Here is an 18,393-nt window from a genome sequence, read left to right on the forward strand (position 1 = left end):
AAAAAAAAAAAAAAAAAAGGGAAGAAACAAAACTGTCATTATTTGTAATAGTTTACCTAGAAAACCAACAAGTCTAATATAACCAAATAATGAAAATTTCCAGGGCATTAAAATTATCACAACACACACTACGGCGCTGGCGGACACTCATAGGGCCCTGACTGGGGCCCAGGGCCGAAGTCAGGTCACACTCTCATTTCCCCGCTCGGCAGCAACTTGTGGCAGAGGACCAGAAACTCAGAGCCCCAAAAGGGAAAAGCAAGTCCAGACACCACTCAGCTCCCATTCATACCTGGGCCTATCAGGTAGTTCAAGAGAAATGGTTAAATAAGTGATGTTGAAATAAACAGCCATCCATCTAGGAGAAAAATAAAACTCGATCTAATAAACACAAACGTACTCCAGAAGGAACAAAGGGGTGTGTGTATTTGTATATAATGTAATACATATGTAAAAATACATATGTAAAGGATATCTGGAACCTCTGTGACAGGTAATGATTACTATCTTTAAGGAGAAAGGAATACAGCTCTCTGAGGCCTCCAGGCAGACGGCAATGAAACACATGCATGCATAATCTCATTCCCTCGTGAAGCCCCACAAAATCATAGAAAGGAATTTCTTTTTTCCCCCCAAAGACATTAACTGAGAAGAAAAAAGGGAATAGAAAACAAAAAATCAAAATGTTGGCAGCTGAAAAGTCAATAGATAAGAGATAACTAACATAACAGATCTAAGCAAACTAAATCCCAAGCCAGCAGTAGGGAAGGGCAAAGACCCAACCTAATTTATGGTGCAAAATCCTTCAAAGACTCAGGAAATTGGTGGCAAGAGGTGCCTCAGGTGGGAGAATGAAGGTGGTTAAACACAGGAAGACTGGGTTGGAGATCTGTTTACAGAGCAGCCAGCACTCCAAACACTCTGGCTTCTGTGCATACCCAGAGGACAGTGAGCAGTTGAGGCACCAATGATGCAGTGAAAACAAGGGAATTAAGTAAATTTACATGGTGAGGGCTGAAGTAGTCACCCTCCACTCCCAGGTCTCTTCTATGTCTTTTTTTTTTGACACTCTCGCTGTGTCACCCAGGCTGGAGTGCAGTAGCGCAATCTTGGCTCACTGCAACGTCCACCTACCAGGTTCAAGAGATTTTCATGCCTCAGTCTCCTGAGTAGTTGGGACTACAGGCATGTACTACCATGCCTGGCTAATTTTTGTGCTTTTTTTTTTGAGACAGAGTTTCGCTCTTGTTACCCAGGCTGGAGTGCAATGCCGCGATCTCGGCTCACCGCAACCTCCGCCTCCTGGGTTCAGGCAATTCTCCTGCCTCAGCCTCCTGAGTAGCTGGGATTACAGGCACGCGCCACCATGCCCAGCTAATTTTTTTGTAGTTTTAGTAGAGACGGGGTTTCACCATGTTGACCAGGATGGTCTCGATCTCTTGACCTCGTGATCCACCCGCCTCGGCCTCCCAAAGTGCTGGGATTACAGGCTTGAGCCACCGCGCCCGGCCAATTTTTGTGCTTTTAGTAGAGATGGAGTTTCACCATGTTGGCTGGCCTGGTCTTGAACTCCTGGCCTCAAACAATCCACCCACCTCAGCCTCCCAAAGTGCTGGGAAACAGGCGTGACCCACTGTGCCTAGCTCCCAGGCCTCTTTTCTGATTAGGTTCCACAATCTTGGTTGCCAGATTGATGTCCTCCATCAGAAGACTGGAAGGGCTTTCTCTGGAGAATGGGTGTGCCCAAGAGGAAGGACCACCTACAGACACTGACATCAGAAGTGTGTCATAGACATGCCACAGGAACAGCTCTCTACTATAAAGACCATAGTTGCAGACCTCATACACTGTCCAGGGCAGGAGTCAGCTTTGCAGAGCCTCCTCCTAAACATGAGCAGTCAAACCTCAAGCATAAAGATAGAGACCTTAAGATACCAATGGAACAAAGGGACTGTAGAAAACAATCTGCGTAGAGAGATTCTGCGATAAAATCAACCTACAATCCTCAGTGAAATTCATATGTAACATTGTATCTATGAAACAAGAACAGGATGCTATATAAAATTCAGGGAACAAAAAAGAAATCCTAGATAGCAAATATAATCAATGGAATTTTATTCAGTCTTAAAAAGGAAGGAAATTTTGACACGTGCTATAATGTGGATGAACCTTAAGGACATTATGCTAAGTGAAATAAGCCAGACACAAAAGGACAAATGCTGTGTGATTCCATTTATGTGGTACCTAAAGTAGTCAAATTCATAGTGATACAAAGTAGAATGGTTGCTGCCAATGGCTGGGGCAAGAGGGGAATGTCAGGTTAGTGTTTAATGGGTATAGAATTTAAGTTTCACAAAATGAAAACGTTCTAGAGATTGGTTATGCAATAATGTGAACATACTCAACAATACTGAACTGTACACTTAAAAATAGTTAAGATGGTAAATTTTATGTTATGTGTATTTCACAATTTAAAAAAAGAAATAATGCAAAAACAAAAAAAATGCAGAAATTAAGCATTTAATAGAATTTGAAAGATTAAAGTTAGGGAAGCCTCCCAGAAAACAAAACTGTAACGCAAAGAGAAAGAAAATAGAAGAAAAAAATAATACAATAATTAGAGGGCCAGGGCAGGGGGACTTCCAGAAAAAGAAAATACAGTGGGAGAAATTACCAGTGAAATAATTCCAGAAAATAATTCTAGAAAATAAAAGCATGAATTACCATATTGAAAGGGTGCAGTGAGTAACTGGCATGATAGAAAAGACAAAACTTAAGCTATGGAACAAAGCACATCACCCTGAAATTTTAGAATGCTGGGGACAACCAGAAATTCCTATGAGCTTTTGGAGAGAAAAAAATCACAAAGGACTATAATCATTTTGTTCTTGCTGCAACACTGGCAAATAGAAGACGATGCAGCAATGCCCACAAAATTATGAAGAAAAATAGTTTCTGACCTAAAATTTTATACCCTAGGAAACCATCAAGCATCAGAGTAAAACAAAGCCCAGAGAGATCTCAAGCTGACAGTGCTGCGATCCCTGACCCCTGCGATGTGTGGGGCTATCTCACAAAGAGTTGGGGTTGAATGAGTGACATTTACATAGGAAACTAAGTAAACAGACAAAAACAACATGATTTTTAAGTGCAGGGCGAGTATAGGTGATGGGGAGGAAGGCAGCAAACCACACTGCCATGTGTGTACCTATGCAACAATCTTACATGTTCTTCACATGTACCCCAAAACCTAAAATGCAATTTAAAAAAAAAGGAAGAAAAAGAAAAAGCAGCAGCAGTGTATATTACCACATGGCTAATCTATGAATGACATTCACAGCATCTTAATGTGAACTCCAGATATGCACAACCACAATGAAAGAATGCAAAGACAGGAAGCATGGGGGGTGGGGGGTGAAAAAGAAATAAATCCTCATCTTTCACAGTAGGAGATCAAAATACAACATCTAAAATAAAAAAACTAGAAATAGCAGTTGATAAGCGTGCCGTTTAGCAACATAGGAGGTAAATGCCAAGATATCAACAAGGCGACTCGAAAACGCTTGACTTTGGGGAGCAGGAAGCTGAGCTCTCAGGCCAGGCTGACTGCTTTGCTCATCAGGATCTCTGCAGACCTCATTATGGGCATGCAGAGCTTTGATAAAAATAAAAACCAAAACAAAACCGAAAAGAGCTGTCAAAAATTTTGAGGAAAAAAGATGAACACACAAATAGAAAAGCAAGTAAAGCAACTATACTAGTAATTCTCAGAAGAAAGATATTAATAACAAATTGATAAAAAGTGCTTCACCTTCATCTGCAATGAAAAATGAAAAGAAATGCCACTTACTCCTCTTAGGCTGAAAAAGATCAAAAGAGTACATGTATCCAGTATTGGGAATGTATAATCTTCTACACTGCATAGAGAAGTATAAACTAAATAACCTTACAGGAGAGCAATTTGAGAATATAAATTAAAATGGAAAGTGTAACATACCCTTTTGCAAAAGCAAATTTATTTCTAGGAATTTACAAAAATTTGGCACTATTTCACAACTATTTAGCACAAGCATAAAAATGCATGGTAAGTGATATTCATCATCATGGCATACTTCTTTTTTTTTTTTTTTTTTCCCTAGAGACAGGGTCTCTCTCTGTCGCCCAGGCTGAAGTGCAGTGGTGAGCTCACTGAGGCCTTGAACTTCTAGGCTCAAGTAAGTCTCTGTCTTCAGCCTCCTGAATAGGTAGAACCACAGGTTTTTTTTTTTTTTTTTTTTTTTTTGGAAAGACAGGGACTTGCTATGTTGCCCAGGCTGGTGTTGAACTCCTGGCCTCATCAGTCCTCCTGCCTTGGCCTCCCAAAGTGTTGGGATTACAGGCATGAGCCATTGTGTCTGGCCATAGCACTGTTTTTTTATAAAAAATTAAGGTAAAATTCATATATCATATTCACCATTTTAAACCAGTTTAAAGTGTACAGTTCAGTGGTTTTTGGTACATTCCCAATGTTGTGCAACCGTCACCACTACCTAGTTCCAGAACATTTTCATCACCCAATAGAAAACCCTGTACCCACTAAGCAGCCACTCCACTCCCTATTCCCCTCCCTCCTCAGCCTCTGGCAACCACTCATCTTCTTTCTGTTTCTGTGAATTTGCCTATTCTGGATATTTCTTATAAAGGGGCTTGTACGAGAGGTAGCCTTTGCACCCAGCTTTTTCACTTTGCATCACCATTCTATGATCATGGGGAAGACCCACAGGGTGCAGCATGGAGTCATGGCCACAGCTATTTACAGATTTATTGCAGTGAAAGGACACAAAGCCAGATCACCAAAGTGAAAAGGCATAGGGTCCTGAGGAAACCAGGCATGAGCTTCCGAGGGTCCTCTCCAGCAGTCACAGGCACGTTTAATTCCCCCAGCAACAAGTCATGTCAACTTGTGTGAAATGCTGCCAACCATGGAAGCTCACTAGGGACTCAGCGTCCAGCGTTTTTATCAGGGGCTGGTCACATGGGCCCCTTTTGCCCAGCACATACTACATTCCAGACTCCTCATAGGAAAGCTGTTCAGCACACACCATGTGTTTGCACAAACAGCTTCGGCACTGTGAGCCCCTCTCATCAGTTCTGGGAACAATGAAAACCCTCTTGTAATCCCAGTTTCCAGATGCCAGCCAAGGCCCAGCCTTATAAGCAGCCTTGCTAAAGAGAGCCATCCCAGGCCTGCTGGGTTAACTCTTTTCTGCACAGAGGCAAAACCATGGCTGATAACAGCACCTGGGCTTTATATTTAAAAGTGATCTTTCTCAGTTTTATTTCCAAACTTCACAAAGAATAGGCTGATGGGCCCAGCTCAGACATACTGGGGCTGCTTCCTCAGTGTTTGTGCAGACAAAGGTAGGAGAATGCGTCTCTCCCCATCTGCTGTGTGAACAGTCTGAAAGGTCTCTATGCCCTTTGATATTTTTGTTCAGAAAGCCATTTTTATTCTTCCAAGTTTCATACCTCTGAGACTGCACACACCTCTGAGCGTGCACACACCACTGAGAGTGGGAGAGGGTGCCTCATAGCACACCGGCTCATGAGAGAAAACCAACTAGAAATACGGCTGACAGGAGAGGACTGTGTCTCCCACAGCATGGGAAGGCCCTGCATCTTTATATTCTAGACAAAATTCACTGTTGTTTCAGATTGTAGGACAACTCCTGTGCCACTGAAAATGTCTTCACAAACTACTGTGTCAGGAAAGGCACAGAAGCAGAGAGTGGGTGGAAAAGGCCTCAACAGAGTGGAAGCCCGCAGTATCGTGCATCTGCTATTGAGACTATCTTCACAAGGAAGTAGGGAAAGGACCACTCTGATGGCAATAAATAAGTCAAAGGCTTTAGGTTCTTCAAATTTTGTGTGTAGCCTTCAAGTGACTTCTCTCAAAAAAGAAAATAACTAACAGCCCCAAGTGGCCTGATATTTTAGAGGCTGCTTGCTATTGGCTAAGCAGATTTTAGTGCTTGTCTGTGGGAACTCAGAGACAGAACAACAGTAGTTATCTGCAATGTGGATTTTCTTTCCAGATTCAAAGCAAAATTCAGTGTGGACACACAAAGACTGATTTTTTTTTCACCAAGAGAAGAAGATATAGGTCTGAGCTAACAGGATAAAAACTGGTTCAAAGACGTCTATCTGTTCCTTAGTGATAGTGTAGGTATCCCTTGCTACCTAAATTCCTGTCATAAAATTTCAAAAGCAGAACAGATTCAGGTACATTTTCAAGTAAATCCCTATCCAAACACTTCCTTCTTGTGATCTGAAATGCAAGAACCAAACAGGAATTCAAATAACAGTAAATACTTGTATATATATATATATTTTTTTTATTTTTTTTATTTTTTATTTTTATTTTTTTTTGAGACGGAATTTCGCTCTTGTTACCCAGGCTGGAGTGCAATGGCGCGATCTCGGCTCACCGCAACCTCCGCCTCCTGGGTTCAGGCAATTCTCCTGCCTCAGCCTCCTGAGTAGCTGGGATTACAAGCACGTGCCACCATGCCCAGCTAATTTTTTGTAGTTTTAGTAGAGACGGGGTTTCACCATGTTGACCAGGTTGGTCTCGATCTCTTGACCTTGTGATCCACCCGCCTCGGCCTCCCAAAGTGCTGGGATTACAGGCTTGAGCCACCGCGCCCGGCACTTGTATATATTTTTATCTAAAAGATATCTGCATATATCTTCATGCCACTCATGGAGGTGTAGGGTGGCTGTACCTCATCATGCTTTCTGGGAGGTAACAGAGGACTTAGGAGAGACTTACAGCTAAATTTCACACGTTCATCAGGGTGACTTCCAGCCCAAGATCCCCCAGCTGGGGGAAGGCAGAAGGCAAAGCAAACTGAGCATCCTCAGCCTGACTGAGGTCTGAGGGCATCAGAACAGGGAGAGAGAGCAAAGGACTTGGTGGGACCACACTTGCAACTGTCAACCTCAAAACTACAGAGCACCCACATGGCAATTTCTGGTCATGGCTAGGACCTCAGCACTAATCCTTTAGTGATAGAAAGTCTCTGCTTCCTGCTGGCTGTCAGCCAGGGGCCCTTGTTGGCACCTTTTCATGTGCCCCCTCACTCTTCAAACTACCAAAAACATGAAGAGTCCTCATGCTTTGAATTTCCCTGACTTCTGACACAAGCCAGAGACATCACTTGGCTTTTACAGGGCTCTATGATTGGGTGGGGCACATCCAAACCATGTCCCTGTGTCATATAAAGGGGAGGGCATTCTACCAGGGAGAGTCATGGGGTTATTTTTAGAATTCTGCCTGTCACACCTACTTGCCCGGCTTTCTGTCCTTTTAGAATTCTTACTGGAAATACTACGTTACAGATGGAAATTTCTCCATCATAACACAAAACTAGGAGCTCAAACTAGACTTTTAGATGAAAGAAAGGGAAGTATAGGGGTTCTCTGAGTCAGGCCTGCCCTTGGCTTAAAAAACAGCTAACATGCATCAGGAGCGTCACATCTGAAAACAGAGTAATTTGGAGGGGCTTCCCAGGGATGACTTATTCCAAAAAGACCCCAGTATGTCTGAGTTGAGCAGAATGTTTGGAAGGGTCTCCTAGGAACGCCATTTTGAGCTTAGTGAACTGGATCTCACTTCATAGCGAGGGCACACTCACATCCTTTCACTGGGTCTCAATCCTGGGCCACTCAAGATGTTAGGCAGCTGGCTGGGGGCTTGGCAGGTGGGTCTGGCTGTGATGCCCACTTCCCAGTGCTGGGTGGCCACTGTGCATCACTTCAGCTCCTATCAGCATAGGCATGGCAGTGAGGACCTCCTTACTCTGACCTTCCACACTTAGTCCTTGGTGGAAAATAAACCATGCAGATACCAAAGACCTTCAGGGGAGGGGAGCAAGTCCTCAAATGTCACCTCCCTGACCACTATATATAAATTGTACTATTCACCCAACATTCCCAATCCTCCTTCCCTGCTTAATTTCTCTCCACAGTAATACAACCTTCAAATATGGTACATATGTCACCTTTTTATTTCAGTTAACTGCCAGACCCCATGGGAATGTAAGTTACATGACAACTGGAACTTTGGCCTGTTTCATTCACTATGTAGTCCCCAGCACCTACAATATTACCTGGAGCTGGACAATATATGGAAGGATGCTGAAAGAAACCAGAGACAACATCAATAAATGAAAAAACATTCCATGCTCATGGATTTTAAGAATCAATATCATTCAAATGGCCATATTACCCAAAGCACTTTACAGATTCAATGCAATTCCTATCAAACTACCAATGTCATTTTTCACAGAATTAGAAAAAACTATCCTAAAATTCATATGGAATCAAAAAAGAGTCTACATAGCCAAAGCAATCCTAAGTAAGAAGATCAAAGCTGCAGACATCGCGTTGCCTGAGTTCATACTATGCTATAAGGCTACAGTAACCAAAACAGCATGGTACTGGTATAAAAACAGACACATAGACCAATGGGACAAATCAGAGTACTCAGAAATAAAGCTGCAAACCTATAATCATCTGATCTTTGACAAACAAGCAATGGGAAAAGAATCCTCTATTCAGCAAATGCTGCTGGGATGACTGGCTGGCCATATGCAGAAGAAAGAGACTAGACCTGCACCTGTCACTATATATAAAAATTAACTTAAAATGAATTACAGATTTAACTGTAAGACTTCAAACTATAAAAATCCTAGAATCAGACCTAGGAAATAACTTTTCTCGACATTAGCCTTGGCAAAGAATTTTGGGCTAAGCTCCCAAAAGCAAGTACGACAAAATCAAAAATTTACAAGTGGGATCTAACTAAACTAAAGAGCTGCTTCACAGCAAAAGAAACCATTAACAGAATAAACAGATAACCTATAGAATGGGAAGAAATATTCACAAACTATGCATCTAATATCCGGAATCTATTAGAACTTAATCATCAAGCAAAACCCAAATAACCCATTAAAAAATAGGCAAAGGACATGAACAGTCACCTCTCAAAGGAAGACAAACAGCCAATAAACATGAAAAAATGCTCATCATGCCTAATCATGAGAAAAATACAAATCAAAACCACAATGAGATACCATCTAACACTAGCCAGGTGGCTATTACTAAAAAGTCAAAACATAGCAGATGCTAGCGAGGCCACGGAGAAAAAGAAACACATACACTGCTGGTGGGAATAAAATTGGTTCAGCCCCTGTGGAAAGCAGCTTGGAGATTTCTCAAAGTACTAAAAATAGAACTGCCCAATCCTATGACTAGGTATATACCTAAAGAAAAATAAATAGTTCGACCATTCATATGATAATTGCAGCACTATTCACAGTAGAAAACACATAAACTCAACCTAAGTACCCAACAACAGTGGGTTGGATAAAGAAAATGTGGTAAATATATACCATGGAGTACTATGCAGCCATAAAAAAGAAATCATGTCCATAAAAAAGAACAAAAACATGGATGCAGCTGAAGACCACTATCCTAAGCAAACTAATGCAGGAACGGAAAACAAATATCATGTCTCACTTACAGTGAGAGCTAAACATCGAGTACACATGGATATAAAAAGCCGGGGGACGGTGGTTCACACCTATAATCCCAGCACTTTGGGAGGCTAAGGTGGGCAGATCACCTGAGGTTAGGAGTTCAAGACCAGCCTTCCCAACATAGTAGTCTCTACTGAAAATATAAAAATTAGCTGGACATGGTGGCGTGCACCTGTAGTCCCAGTTACTTGAGAGGCTGAGGCAGGAGAATCGCTTAAACCTGGGAGGCAGAGGTTGCAATGAGCTGAGATTGCACCACTACACTCCAGCCTGGGTAACAGAGTGAGACCCTGTCTTAAAAAAAATTTTTTAAATCCACCTCAAAAAAAAAAAAAAAAGAAAAAAAGCCACGTGGATGGCAACAATAGACACTGGGGACTATTCAACAGGGAAGGAAGGGAAGAAGGCATGGGTTGAAAACCTACCTACAGAGTACTATGCTTACTACCTGGGTGACGGGACCCATAACCCAAGCCTCAGCATCACACAATATACCCTCGAAACAAACTTGCACATGCACCCCCTGAATCTATAACAAAAGTTGAAATTAAAAAAATATAGATATATAGAGGGATGTAACATAACCTTTCACACTATACTTTGATAAAGTAAAAAGAAAGTTTTTTTTAATCTTGAAATTTTAATCAGAATATGAAGAAAAGAAATCCAGCGTTAGACTTGAAAAAAGAGAAAATAATTTATATTTCAATTAACTACACTTGTAGATTCTCAGTATCCATACTATCCCTTTAAACCTCAATTTATATTTAACCACCCATTTACTTTTAACTTTTGTTTTTTTTTCTTTCATCTCATACCTTCTACCTGGGATATCTTTTTGTGCCTAAGGTACATTCTTTAGAACTTCTTGTACTTTACTAGGTATGTTTGTGTTAAATTGCCTTTTTCTGCAAAACTCCAGTGAGATTTAAATTTTATTATATTTTCATGCTTAAGTGTTATGTGGTTGTCTCTCCAAATTTTTCTGAAGATTATCTATAGTTTCTTATTCACTGAATATATTTAACAGTTTGTTCTTTAATCAAAGCCAGTTTAGCAATTTTTTTTTAATTATTATACTTTAAGTTCTGGGGTGTATGTGCAAAACGGGCAGGTTTGTTACATAGGTATACACGTGCCACGGTGGTTTGCTGCATCCATTACCCTGTCATCTACATCAGGTATTTCTCCTAATGCTATCCCTCCCCTAGTCCCCCACGCCCCTGCTATCCCTCCCCTACCCCACCACCCTCCGACAGGTCCTGGTGTGTGATGTTCCCCTCCCTGTGTCCATGTGTTCTCACTGTTCAACTCCCACTTATGAGTGAGAACATGTGGTGTTTGGTTTTCTGTTCTTATCTAAGCTTGCTGAGAAAGTTATTTTAAGTCAGGTACCCATGGTTCCTGGTTTTCAAAAAGTTTTCACCAGTTATTTTTGGCTTCCTAATTCTGAGAGAATAAGCCTATGAGGTGTCTCGACAAACAGGTCTAGACATAGAATATTTGTAAAATGTAAATAAAGCAGATGCACGTTCGTATTTCTCATATAGAGATTTAATATAGAGATATATTAAATATATAGAGATTTAATAATGAGTGAAAAGTACTCTTCAGGCAAAATGAGTTTTGGGTTTCATCAAACATAAAATGTTTTGAAAACCTATCCAAGATGTTCACAGAAAAAAAAAAAAAAAATCACTCCAGCAGAAAATACTATTCTTGTAATCCTGACTGGAACATCTTACTGTCTGTCTCTTTCCTGCATTACAACAAGGTTACTTCATAAAAGGCTACTCCTTCTGAAAATGCTAATTGTCTTTTATATCCACTCTGGCAGCTGGCTCGGTCCATTTCTGTCGGGTGGGGAAAGATAGCACAGGCGGCATCAGTGGTGTCATTCTTGAATGACTGCTCTTTTTAACTGTTTTCTTTAATTTCCCGTTGCCATTTCTATTTCCTTTACGCTAAACCTCCTGCAGGCAACAGCCTCCCTCTGGCTTCTTATTCTTTCCTGTGTGCTCCAGCAGTGTGGCTGATGGGCTGGGAGATGCTGTAACCGAGGGACCTTCCTTCATGGCATGGTCTAGCCTCGAAACAGGGCGGAGGCAGAGTGGACAGGGTAGCAGGAAGAACAAACAGGGGTCTGAGGTGATTTCTGCATTTCCAACTTAGGTACCCAGCTCATCTCACTGGGACTGGTTAGATAGTGGATGCAGCCCACAAAGGGCAAACCGAAGCAGGGCTGGGTGTCGCCTCACCAGGGAAGCACAAGGGGTTGGGGAACTCCCTCCCCAGCCAAGGGAAGCCGTGAGGGACTGTGCAATGAGGGATGGTGCTCTTCGGCCAAGATACTGTGCTTTTCCCATGGTCTTCAAAACCTGCAGACCAGGAGATTCCCTCGGGTGCATACACCAACAGGGCCCTGGGTTTCAAGCACAAAACTGGGAGGCCATTTGGGCAGACACCAAGCTAGCTGCAGGATTTTTTATTCATACCCCAGTGATGCCTGGAACGCCAGTTAGACAGAACCATTCACTCCCCTGGAAAGGGGGGTGAAGCCAGGGAGCCAAGTGGTCTAGCTCAGCAGATCCCAACCCCATAGAGCACAGCAAGCTAAGATCCACTGGCTTGAAATTCTCGCTACCAGCACAGCAGTCTGAAGTCAACCTGGGATGCTTGAGCTTGGTGGGGGGGAGCGGTGTCTGTCATTGCTGAGGCTTGAGTAGGCAGTTTTCCTCTCACAGGGTAAACAAAGCCACTGGGAAGTTTGAATTGGGCAGAGCCCACTACAAAGCTGCTGTAGCCAGACTGCCTCTCTAGATTCCTCCTCTCTGGGCAGGACATCTCTGAAAGAAAGGCAGCAGCCCCAGTCAAGGGACTGTAGATAAAATTCCCATCTCCCTGGGACAGAGCACCTGGGGGAAAGGGTGGCTGGGGGCACAGCTTCAGCAGATTTAAATGTTCTTGCCTGCTGTCTCTGAAGAGAGTAGTGGATATCCCAGCAGAGCGTTTGAACTCTGCTAAGAAACTGACTGCCTCCTCAAGTGGGCCCCTGACCCCTCTGCCTCTTGACTGGGAGATATCTCCCAGCAGAGGTCAACAGATATCTCATACAGGAGAGCTCCAGCTGGCATCTGGCAGGTGCTCCTCTAGGACAAAGCTTCCAGAAGAAGGAATAGGCAGCAATCTTTGCTGTTCTGCAGCCTCTGCTGGTGATACCCAGGCAAACAGGGTCTGGAGTGGACCTCCAGCAAACTCTACCAGACGTGCAGTAGAGGGGCCTGACTGTTAGAAGGAAAACCAACAAACAGAAAGGAACAGCATCAACATCAACAAAAAATACATCCACACAAACACACCATCTGAAGGTCAACAATATCAAAGAACAAAGGTAGATTAATCCACAAAGATGAGGACAAACAAGTGCAAAAATGCTAAAAATTCCAAAAGCCAGAATGCCTCTTCTCCTCCAAAGGTTCACAACTCCTCATCAGCAAGGGAACAAAACTGGATGGAGAATGAGTTTGATGATATGACAGAAGTAGGCTTCAGAAGGTAGGTAATAATAAACTCCCGAGCTAAAGGATCATGTTCTAGCCCAATGCAAGGAAGTTAAGAACCTTGAAAAAAGGTTAGGGGAACTGCTAACTAAAATAACTAGTTTAGAGAAGAATAAAAATGACCTGATGAAGCTGAAAAACAGCACAAGAAGTTCATGAAACATATACAAGTATCAATAGCTCAATCAATCATACAGAAGAAAGGATATCAGAGATTGAAGATCAACTTACTGAAATAAAGCATAAAGGGAAGATTAGAGAAAGAAGTATGAAAAGGAACGAACAAAGCTTTCAAAATAAATATGGTACTATGTGAAAAGACCAAACCTGCGTTTGATTGGTGTACCTGAAAGTGATAGGGAGAGTGGAACAGAGTTGGAAAACACTCTTCAGGAGACTATGCAGGAGAACTTCCCCAACCTAGCAAGACAGGCCAATATTCAAATTGAAATACTCCCTGAGAAGAACAACACCAAGACACAAAATCATCAGATTCACCAAGGCGGAAATGAAGGAAAAAATGTTAAGTACAGCCAGAGAAAGGTCATGTTACTCACAAAGAGAAGCCCAACAGACTAACAGCAGCTCTCCCTGCAGAAACCCTACAAGCCAAAAAAGAGTGTGTTCCAATATTTGACATTCTTAAAGAAAATAATTTTCAACCCAGAACTTCATATCCAGCCAAACTAAGCTTAATAAGCAAAGGAGAAAAAAAATCCATTACAGACAAGCAAATGCTGAGAGATTTTGTCAAGACCAGGCCTGCCTTACAAGAGCTCCTGAAGGCAGCACTAAACATGGAAAGGAAAAACCAGTACCAGCCACTGCAAAACCATACCAAAATGTAAAGACTATCGACACTATGAAGAAACTGCATCAATTAACAGGCAAAATAACCAGCTAGCATCATAATGACAGGATCAAATTCACACATAAAAATATTAACCTTACATGTAAATGAGCTAAATGACCCAATTAAAAGACACAGACTGGCAAATTGGATGAGTCAAGATCCATCTGATTGCTGTATTCAGGAGACCCATCTAACATGCAAAGAAACACATAGGCTCAAAATAAAGGGATAGAGGAATATTTACCAGAGCTAACAATCCTAAATATATATGTACCCAATACAGGAGCACCCAGATACATAAAGCAAGTTCTTAATGACCTACGAAGAGATTTAGACTCCCACACAATAATGGCGGGAGACTTTAACACCCCACTGTCAATGTTAGACAGATCAATGAGACAGAAAATTAACAAGGATGTTCAGGACTTGAACTCAGTTTTGGACCAAGCGGACCTAATAGACATCTACAGAACTCTCTACCTCACATCAACAGAATATATGTTCCTCTCAGCACCACATCGCACTTATTCTAAAATTGACCACATAATTGAAAGTAAAACACTCCCCAGCAAATGCAAAAGAATGGAAATCATAACAAACAGTCCCTTAGACCACAGTGCAATCAAATTAGAACTCAGGATTAAGAAACTCACTAAAAACCACATAACCACATGAAAACTGAACATTCTGCTGCTGACTGAGGGTAAATAATGAAATTAAGGCAAAAATAAATAAGTTCTTTGAAACCAATGAGAACAAAGACACAACATACCAGAATCTCTGGGACAGAGCTAAAGCAGTGTTCAGAGGAAAATTTATAGCACTATATGCCCACAGTAGAAAGCAAGAAAGCTCTAAAATCGACACCTTAACATCACAATTAAAAGAACTAAAGAAGCAAGAACAAATTCAAAAGCTAGCAGAAGACAAGAAATAACTAAGAGCAGATCTGAAGGAGACAGAGACAAGAGAAACCCTTCAAAAAAAATCAATGAATCCAGGAGCTGGTTTTTTGAAAAGATTAACAAAATAGATAGACCTCTAGCCACAATAATAAAGAAGAAAAGAGAGAAGAATCATACAGACACAATAAAAAATGATAAAGGGGATATCACCATTGCTTCCACAGAAATACAAACTACTATCAGAGAATACTATAAACAGCTCTATGGAAATAAACTAGAAAATCTAGAAGAAAGAGATAAATTCCTGGACACATAAACCCTCCCAAGACTAAACCAGGAAGAAGTCAAATCCCTAAACAGACCAATAACAAGTTCTGATTGAGGCAGTAATTAATAGCCTACCAATCAAAAAAAAAGCCAGGACCTGATTTACACCAGAGGTACAAAGAGGAGTAGTACCATTACCTTTCAAAACTATTGCAAACAATAGAAAAAGAGGGACTCCTCCCTAACTCATTTTATGAGGCCAGCATCATCCCGATACCAAAACCTGGCAGAGAAACAACTAAAAACAAAAATTTCAGGCCAATATCCCTGATGAACATCAATAAGAAGATCCTCAGCAAAATACTGGCAAACTGAATCCAGCAGCACATCAAAAGTTTTATCCACCCCAATAGTCAGCTTCATCCCTGGGATGCAAAGCTGGTTTGATATACATAAATCAATAAACATAATCCATCACATAAACAGAACCAATGACAAAAATCACATGATTATTTCAATAGATGCAGAAAAGGCCTTCAATAAAATTCAACACCACTTCATGCTAAAAACTCCCAATAAATTAGGTATTGATGGAACATATCTCAAAATAGTAGGAGCTATTTATGACAAACCCACAGCCAATATCATACTGAATGAGCAAAAGCTGGAAGCATTCCTTTTGAAAACCAGCACAAGACAAGGATGCCCTCTCCTCTCTCACCACTCCTATTCAAGGTAGTATTTGAAGTTCTGGCCAGGGCAATCAGGCAAGAGAAAGAAATAAAGGGTATCTGAATAGGAAGGAGGAAGTCAAATTGTCTCTGTTGCAGATGACATGATTGTATATTTAGAAAACTCCATCTTCTCAGCCCAAAATCTCCTTTAAATGATAAGCAACTTCAGTGTTGTATGAAAGGAGAGAAGGTTAGCACTCCCCTTGACAAGGATGGAAGAGGCCCTCGGGCCTGACAACACGCATACGGTTAAGGAAAAAAAAAATGATAAGCAACTTCAGCAAAGTCTCAGGATACAAAATCAATGTGCAAAAATCACAAGCATTCCTGTACACCAGTAACAGACAGAGAGCCAAATCACGAGCAAACTCCCATTCACAACTGCTACAAACAGAATAAAATACCTAGGAATACAACTAATAGAGGACGTGAAGGACCTCTTCAAGGAGAACTACAAACCACTGCTTAGGGAAATAAGAGAGCACACAAAGAGATGGAAAAACATTTCATGCTCATGGTTGGTAAGAATCAATATCATGAAAATGGCCATAGTGCCCAAAGTAATTTATAGATTCAATGCTATCTCCATCAAGCTACCAGTGACCTTCTTTACAGAACTGGAAAAAACCACCTTAAACTTCATATGGAACCAAAAGAGAGCCCACATAGCCAAGACAATCCTAAGCAAAAACAACAAAGCTGGAGGCATCACGCTACCTGACTTCAAACTATACTACAAATCTACAGTAATCAAAACAGCATAGTACTGGTACCAAAACAGAGATATAGACCAATGGAACAGAACAGAGGCCTTGGAAGTAACACCACACATCTACAACCATCTGATCTTTTACAAACCTAACAAAAACAAGCAATGGGGAAAGGATCCCCTATTTAATAAATGGTGTTGGGAAAACTGGCTAGCCATATGCAGAAAGCTGAAACTGGACCCCTTCTTTACACCTTATACAAAAATTAACTCAAGATGGATTAAAGATTTAAACATAAGAACTAACACCATAAAAACCCTAGAAGAAAACCTAGGCAATATCATTCAGGACACAGGCATAGGCAAGGACTTCATAACTAAAACACCAAAAGCAATGGCAACAAAAGCCAAATTAGACAAATGGGATCTAATTAAACTTAAGAGCTTCTGCACAGCAAAAGAAACAATCATTAGAGTGAACTGGCAACCAACAGAATGGGAAAAAATGTCAGCAATCTACCCATCTGACATAGGGCTAACATCCAGAATCTACAAAGAACTAAAACAAATATACAAGAAAAAAACAAGCCCATAAGAAGGCATTTATGTGGCCAAGAAACATGAAAAAATGCTTATCACCACTGGTCATTAGAGAAATGCAAATCAAAACCACATTGAGATACCATCTCATGCCAGTTAGAATGGCGATCATTAAAAAATCTGGAGACAACAGATGCTGGAGACGATGTGGAGAAACAGGAACACTTTTACACTGTTGGTGGGAGTGTAAATTAGTTCAAAAATTGTGGAAGACAGTGTAGTAGTTCCTCAAGGATCTAGAACTAGAAATACCATTTAACCCAGAAATCCCATTACTAGGTACATACCCAAAGGATTATAAATCATTCTATAAAGACACATGCACACATATGTTTATTGTAGCACCGTTCACAATAGCAATGAGTTGGCACCAACCCAAATGCCCATCAGTGATAGACTGGATAAAGAAAATGTGGCAATATACATGATGGAATACTATGCAGCCATAAAAAAGGACGAGTTCATGTCCTTTGCAGGGACACAGCTGAAGCTGGAAACCATCATTCTCAGCAAACTAACACAGGAACAGAAAACCAAACACTGCATATTCTCACTCATAAGTGGGAGTTGAACAATGAGAACACATCATACACTGGGGCCTGTCAGTGGTTGGGGGGCTAGGGGAGGGATAGCATTAGGAGAATACCTAATGTAGATGACGGGTTGATGGGTCCAGTAAACCACCATGGCATGTGTATACCTACGTAACAAACCTTCACATTCAGCACATGTATCCCACAACTTAAAGTAAAAATTTTTAAAAAGGAGCAAAAGTTCATATCTGGCTTACAGAGCCACTCCCCCAAAAACAAACAAAATGTGCAAAAGACCTGAGCAGGTGCATCCCAAATGGGACTATCCACATGGCCAGTTTGCATATGAAAAGGTGCTCAGCCTCCCCAGTCAACAGGAAAATGCAAATAAAAACCATAATGAGACACTACTTACTACACATTACCCACATGCCCTTGAGTAAAAAGACTGACAATACCAAGTGCTGATAAGAATGCAAAGAAATAAATCTCTCATAGATTGCTGGAGGGACAGAAAGTGTACCGTCACTTCAGTCATCTGTTTGGCACTATCCACTAGATGGTATGCACACCCTAGGGCCCAGGAGTTCCATTCTGAAGTATGTATCCACCAGGAATACATCAACCAACTTCTGAGACAGTGCAGGGACA

The 18,393-nt window shown here is 41.3% G+C and overlaps 1 protein-coding gene and 1 pseudogene across 2 annotated transcripts in view; one reads left to right on the plus strand and one right to left on the minus strand.

Annotated features, from left to right (window-relative positions):
• Positions 1 to 18,393, minus strand: part of SPECC1 (sperm antigen with calponin homology and coiled-coil domains 1) — a 269,791-nt gene that overhangs the window by 54,014 nt on the left and 197,384 nt on the right. The gene's annotated exons all lie outside the window — the stretch shown is intronic.
• On the plus strand, positions 16,069 to 16,187 carry LOC119469336 (annotated as a pseudogene).

The sequence above is a fragment of the Cebus imitator genome, unplaced genomic scaffold (genome assembly GCF_001604975.1).
Source record: "Cebus imitator isolate Cc_AM_T3 unplaced genomic scaffold, Cebus_imitator-1.0 Scaffold629, whole genome shotgun sequence".
Taxonomy (NCBI): domain Eukaryota; kingdom Metazoa; phylum Chordata; class Mammalia; order Primates; family Cebidae; genus Cebus; species Cebus imitator.